Source organism: Alligator sinensis, unplaced genomic scaffold (assembly GCF_000455745.1).
Source record: "Alligator sinensis unplaced genomic scaffold, ASM45574v1 scaffold38_1, whole genome shotgun sequence".
NCBI classification, from domain to species: domain Eukaryota; kingdom Metazoa; phylum Chordata; order Crocodylia; family Alligatoridae; genus Alligator; species Alligator sinensis.
The window spans coordinates 121,123-128,150 of NW_005842179.1; positions in this window are offsets into that span (position 1 = coordinate 121,123).

Consider the following 7,028-nt stretch of genomic DNA (forward strand, 5'->3'; position numbering starts at 1 on the left):
TCCAGACAATAATCATTTAAAACCTCCCAAGGGATTCAATCTTCCAGTAATCGCTTAGTTGGTATTGAATCTTTTCTGCTCAGATTAAGTGCCCCCCTAATTAATTTGTTTATATTACAAAACACATTTTAAAGACATCATTTAAAAGTATTTCATTTTTAATGTATGTTTGAGTCGAAGGTGTGTTTTAATGTTTTCCCTTCAACAGCTGCCTATGCACAAGAACCTGAACATTTAATTTGGTTTTAATTTTAAGTCTTTTGTCATGTGTTTATTACGGCAGTGGCCAGCAACAACCTTGAAGGTTGGCCTTTGTGTTAAATGCTACAAACCAAGACTAGCAAACTCTCTTTTAAACTCGGGTGCTGTGATAATATAAAAAGAACAAGACGGACATAGGTTGGGGGGAAATAATATAATGCACTAGCAAGTAAACAGTGGAATGGCAGAAAATATTATTTAACTACACAATTTCCTGGGGGGAAGGAGAGGGAAGTAATCATGAGTACTTATGCTGCATGTCAGAATTTCCCAATCTGAGATCTATGCCCACCAGTTACTGCAACACATGCCTGCATCACTGGAAGTTGTGAAAATGGAAAGAAAAGTGAAAGGGAATGCTGATGGGAAAGTGGAGTGGACAAGTGGAGTGAATTTGAAGTGAAGGAGATAGTTTTTTTGCCAGCAGACTTGGTCTCTGCTGCCCGCTTGTTAAGAAATGTCTGTTTTAAACCAAACAGAGGGGAGTACTACAGCCACTAAGCTACAGAAGGCTTCATTATAATTCTTTTTCTTGTGGCCCCCTTGACTTGCATTTTTAGCTGCCGAGTGTTCCAGGGTAGAGGATGGTCCCAGTGAGCCTACTCCCAGCCTTCTATTTCGGGCACTTTCTTGGAATGTGAGAGCTATAAACTTGAACACCTTCAGCCTAAGGAAGGATTAGAAAGCCAGGCCTCCCACTTCCTAAGCAATAACCACTAAACATTGTCACAATGTAGGCACATACCATCTAGGTGAACTCCAAGTCCTCTTATAATATCAGCTCCCTCAAGGGACCTAAGCAACAAATACAGATTGCAGTGAGCTTAATTGGAAGCTAGGTCCCAAAGGATCAAACCGCCTGGATTTTGAGCATCCTCAGAAGTCAAGCCAAGGCGCTGAGGAAATGTTGTAGTTCAATATGGAGGGGTTGCCTGAAATTAGGCACTTCTTAAATTTTGTGGCTTGCAGAGCTGACCCAGTCTGGATTGCCTTTTAGAATGCAGGTGCAATTCAGGTGCCTAAGTCCCCGTTGGACCCACTTAACACCCAACTAGTATTTGGCTATTTGTCACTCACTCCCAGATTTTAGTTTTTATCAGATGGCGAATGGACACTATGGGCACACCCAGACGGGCGTGGACATGCAATATGTGGCGTAGCAGACCCGTCTGCAGCGCCACACACCACATATGCAGGTGTTCCCCACCCTGCTACTCTGTAGTGCGGGGTGGGGGTTTTTTTGACTCTGGGAAATCCCAGGGTCAAAAAAAAACAATGCCAAAAAATGGGGTGGCGCATGTGGCAACAGCGTGTGCCGCCCAATACCGGAGCCTGGCTGGGTGAAGCTATGCTCCGACTGCTGGCCAGGCTTCCTGCTGCAGGAGTGCTGTGGCTGCAGCTCCCAGAGGCCCCCAGGGCCCCAGGTAAGGCTACCGGGGCCAGCACAGTTACTGGCCCCAGCCTCCCCTACCCCACGTGGGGTAACTTGCCATGCGCTGGAGTGCCCATGGCATGGATTTTCCCTGAGGACAAGCAGCAGCAGTGCAAGGTGTGCGGCTGCTACTTGTCCCCAGGAAAATGCACGTTCCTGCTCATCTGGACATGCCATGTATAAGCCTGTGGCAACCTTCTTCATAAAGCCTTGAGGACAAACTTACTTGTTCTTAGACAGTGGCATCAAAGGAGAGTAGCACATACGCTAATACTTGGAGAGCCATTTTCTGGTCAGAAGGTGTAAGAATAGCTGGATTATTTTTGAGGAAGCAATGAAAAAATGCCTCCTACACAAGGCTGATTGGTGTCAAGAGGTTAGATTCAGGCTCGTGCTCCAGCTCGCTTCTGCTTTGCTTCCATCACATGAACTACTATCCCACAAGAGCCAGCAATGAAGCAAAAGGCACTATAAGGCATGTTCTGGTCAATCAAAAAAAATCAGGACTCTGGAAGAGTCCCTTGGTGAGGAAACTTTGAGATTTGGCTATTTCAAGTAAAATGACACAAAATGGTGGCGTGGAAGAACATGTTAATTTTATCTAAGGGTATGTCACTTCCCACTGGCAATATTTTACACTGGTCAGAGTTTTAAAGGAATAGAAGTGTTAACTTAGGACACTGAGCATGAGTAGATTTGCCATTGGTCATTTTTATGTCTAGGAGTGCCCCAAGAACCTTCCTAGCACAAGGCTTTCCCCACAGTACATTTTCTCTTGAAACACCCTATGGTGTTTGACACTGTCTGCCCTTTCCCAGCTTTATATGCCTTACTGGGCTTCATGCCAGTTTCTTCTTATCATAGGCTCTCTTTGTAGCATGAGCTCCCACACCCTGTTATTTCTAGATTAAGGTGGAACTGTGTGCAAATGGGCAGCCTAGAGAGGGATTTATTTCACAGCGTGAAGAGATGCAAGTGATTTGGACTTTCTGAAACTAAGAAATGACCTCCTGTCTGTCAAAGAACCTCTTAGTGAATACCAAGAGGCATCCATTTGGGGATTAGCTAGTTTTCTAAAGGTTAAAACAATGCATATGGTGAATTGTAATGCTTCAGGCCATCAATGATGTGTTGCATTTGTGCAGGGGGAGGAGATGGCTTGTTTTTCTTTCAGAGCACAATATGCACGTGCAGTTTGCGGTGCCATAGACCTGTCTGCAGTGCCACAAACTGCAAACGCTGCACACGCAGGCATTTGCTACATTGCTAATTTCAGGTGCTGGAGATCCTGATGTAAAAAAAAACCCGCACCAGAAAAAAGCAGGGTGGCATATGTGGTGGCAGTGTGCACTGCCCAAAACTGGAGCCTGGCCAGTCAGAGCCACACGCCGGCTGCCAGTCAGGCTCCACATGCCTGGTTTGGCACTGCTGCAGCCCCAGGAGGCTCCCAGAACCCCAGGTAAGGCTGCTGGGGTCAGTCCAGGTGCTGGTCCCAGCCTTCCCTACTGCACCCAGGGCAACTTGCCACACACCAAAGTGTGCATGCATAGGCATCCCCACAAATATGTTTCTATTTGTGGCGATGTGCCCAAAGATCTCCTACATGGTTTCTGAGAAATGTGCTCCATGTTGCATTCCTCATTTTGAGCTCTCAGTTGCTGCAGAGGGCATCACTGGAATACATATAAATAAATCACTGTGGGCATCTCTCAAGTGTTGCACATGGAAGCTGTTCATTCCACCAAAGGGAGAAGTAAAGCTACTAATCACTGAGTCATAGAGCCTGAAGGACCAGTTGAAAGAAGGATTTATGTACCTATAACGGGCCGTAGGCAGATTGTAGGTGTCCATGTCTGATGGCCTAAGAATGGTATTTAAAGGTTTGCTTTTTGGGAATTGGCTTACAGGTATAGATACCTGTATAGATAGATATATAGATGCGCATATGTATATGTATGCATGTATTGGAATGGTTCAGGATGGGCAGCAGAGGTTAATTCTCTTGATGACTTTTCGGACTTGAGCTACTTCTCGATGGTACCCCTTAGAAATTGCCGGCATATAGTTCTCGCTTGCTTTTTGACTACTGAAGAACCAAGCAATTCTACTGTTACAATGAACTCAGAGGCAAGCGACAAACATTCAAAAAGCCTGAGCCTGAATTGATTCAATCTTTGCAGGTTAGTCTAACCTGGCTAGCCTAGATCAGTTTGTAACCATACTGACATCCCAGACATGCAGGCACATGCCTACAGTGGCTCAGGCTAGAAGCTGGGGAGTACTAGAGCAGCCCTCCCTTCCCTTCTATAGTGCTGAACTGAGAAGGGTGTGGCCAGGCCCCAGCAGGATGCTCTAATTAGGGAGGGGTTTCCTCCCCTTCCTGACCAGCCCACCAGGGAATTGATAACACAGTGTTTATCACTCCTAACTCAGTGTTTAGCACCCCATTAAGAAAACAACGGAGGGACGTTACCTGTTGATTCTGCCACAGCATTGACTGTAGCCAGGATGTGGTCCCATAGCTTATGCTAAGAGGTGTCTGTGTAAGGCAGAGGGGAGGGGGCAATTCCTGCTTAGCAGGGAGTGGTGAGGGGGAAGCCAGGCAAATGCCTGCAGTCTCTGCCAGTGGTACAGCCAGGGATCAGAGGGGAGGGGCCAGCCCTGCTGTGGAGCAAAGAGCCCCGCCCAGCCCAGAGAGCATGCTGGGATGTTGGGGGACTCTAATTTAATTTAAACCAGCAAGGGGTCTGGGACAGACATTGCATAAACTGGTTTGAGCCAAATCAGTTAAGTCCAATACTACATTCAACCAGGTTTACCTTAAACTGGTTTCAGCCATTTTCAAACTGGTTTGTGTGTGCTGAACATCTGTTCTGTTACAGGTTTAAACAAGTTTCTGATCACTTAAAGCAGTTTATGTGTAATGTCTGTCCCTAGCCAATGAGTCCGCTTTGACTTATTCTCCATTCTTACTCGGTAGACTCTCTTTGCCTATTCAAGAACTACAAACTTAAAAAATGGCAAGAAATGGCTGAAACTAAGTACATCAAGTAGTGCATATAAATTCATCAAGCTGTCTGGATCTGGGCTGCAAACCCAGTTTGTAACTTTGTGTCTTTCAATCACTCATATTCATTATTAGTAATCTCTGCACTGTCTCAAACTCTAGCAACAAACTAGAGGATGTTCAAGTGAGATCCACCCCAGCTGCAGTTCCCTGGTAGGGGGTATTAATCCCCTCCCTGCCCCCTTAACTTTAACAGGGCCATGCCGGGATGGCTGCTGTCTTTGCCGGTGGGACAGGGAAGGGAGGGGGGAATCAACCCCCTCCTGGGCACCCTGACAGAGGCTGCTGCCGCTCCTCATACCCTCGCTGCTCCAGTGGCAGGGGTGGGGGCATGGCCCCATTAAGATGAAGGGGGAAGAGAAAGAGTTAATTCCTCCCTCCATCCCTTTTGCTCCTAGGGACCACAGCTGGAGTCTGCCAACCCCAGCTGCTGCTGCCACCTCCTCTGCTCACCCACAGACATGCAGACCCCTGCTGCAGTGGTGGGGAGGGAAGAATTAACCTCCTCCCTGCCCACTTTGCCTTAATGGGGCCATGCCAGGAGGTGTCTGGCCATGCCCCCACCCCTGCTTGGGCTAGAGACCAGAGAGGCAGGGCCAGTCCTGCTCTCTGGAGCAGAGAGCACTGCTCACCCCAGGGCTGCAGAGCATTCTGGGATGCTGGAGGACTCTGGTTTAACTTAGACAAGGAAGGGGTCTGAGACAGAAGTTGCATAAACCAGTTTGACCCAAATCAGTTAAGTCTGATACTACATTCAACCAGGTTTATCTTAAACCAGTTTCAGCCATTTTGAAACTGGTTTATATGCACTGAACTTCCATTCTGATACAAGTTTAAACCAGTTTCTGATCACTTATGTATAATTTCTGGTTTATGTGTAACTTCTGTCCCTAGCCAGAAAGCCCACAACTGGTTAGAATGTTTTTAACATTATGGATTCCTATTTGAAATCTTTTGAGTTTGTCATGGTTGAGAACCACTGGCTTAGGTATGTAGCTCCTACCTCAACCCTATTTGGATCCAGAAACTAGACAGAACAGTTCTGAAGTCTTTCAAGGGGCCTGTTCTGTTAGGTGTGCTCATAGCACCCCAGCAGCATACAGTTCAGCACAAAGCAGAGCAATCATGATTGTGATTCTTTTTTTACATTAAAAAGGTATGGGAAAGAGCATACCTTTAAGTTACATATCAGTGGTTAGAGTAGTGTAGGCCCTCCTCAGCCTAAGGGGACTCAAACCCACCTCTCCTGTGAGCACCCTGACTAGCATCCAGCCTTGAGATGGAAGGTCACCCCCCCAGTAAAGTGAAGAGTGTAAGAATCACAAGAACAGGAGAGCAAGGGAAAGGGAGCCTGATTCTGTAGCTTAGAGATTACAGTATGTCCTGCTTCCTGCTCTCAGTGTTCTTTCTGTTTTTATCCTATAACAGCTTCATGTAAAATGCATGAACAGTCCTGGGAACCAAGTCAGATTCAAGGACTCGCCCCCTTCCTGGCAAGTGCCCTAACCACATCTGTAAGAACAGGGCCCCAGTGATGGGCACCTGTAACTTTGGTTTTGATAGCAATGGTGTGGCAGACTTTCTAGAGGAAACAACCATCTAAAACTGTGGTGCTCAACATTTTTGGCTGGTGGGTTGTGGGGGCAGTGTCTAGTCTGTCCGCAAGCCAGATCCAGCTGGGGGACCTGATCTGGTGCCCTAGGCCAGTGCAGCAGGTCCCATCTGGCTGCACAGAGGGGGAAGGGGACAACCTGGCCCCAATGCAGGCACACAGAGGAAGGGACTTTGCTCAGTCGCAGCCTGGCCCTGCGAGGGAAGGAGCAGCCCTAAGCTGCCATGGAGGGCTTGGGGTTTGGGAATTTGGCAGTGGGGAGGGTGGTCTTATTAATTTACCACTGCTCCCTCGCCACCAAACTTCCTCACTCATGGGGAACCCTTCAGGTCAAATGCAATGGCTTCACAGGCCACATATGGCCTGTGAGCTGGAGGTTGAGCACCTCTTCTCTAAAATAAAGGTCTCTTTGCAGACAGTTGTGGGAATACTTAATTTCATTCACAATCACATCATTTTTAGCTGTGCATTTAGAGCTTTATTCCTATCCGGTTTGACATCAGGTTTTTTTTTCCTGATAATCTTGAATTCAAACCAAAAAAAAAAAAAAGCTTCTGAAATTTGAAACCAGTTTTGAAAGATGCAAGCTGTTTTATTCATAAGGTATCTCCACATTCTGGCAACCCAATCTGGTACTCTAACAGCTTGTGTTATTT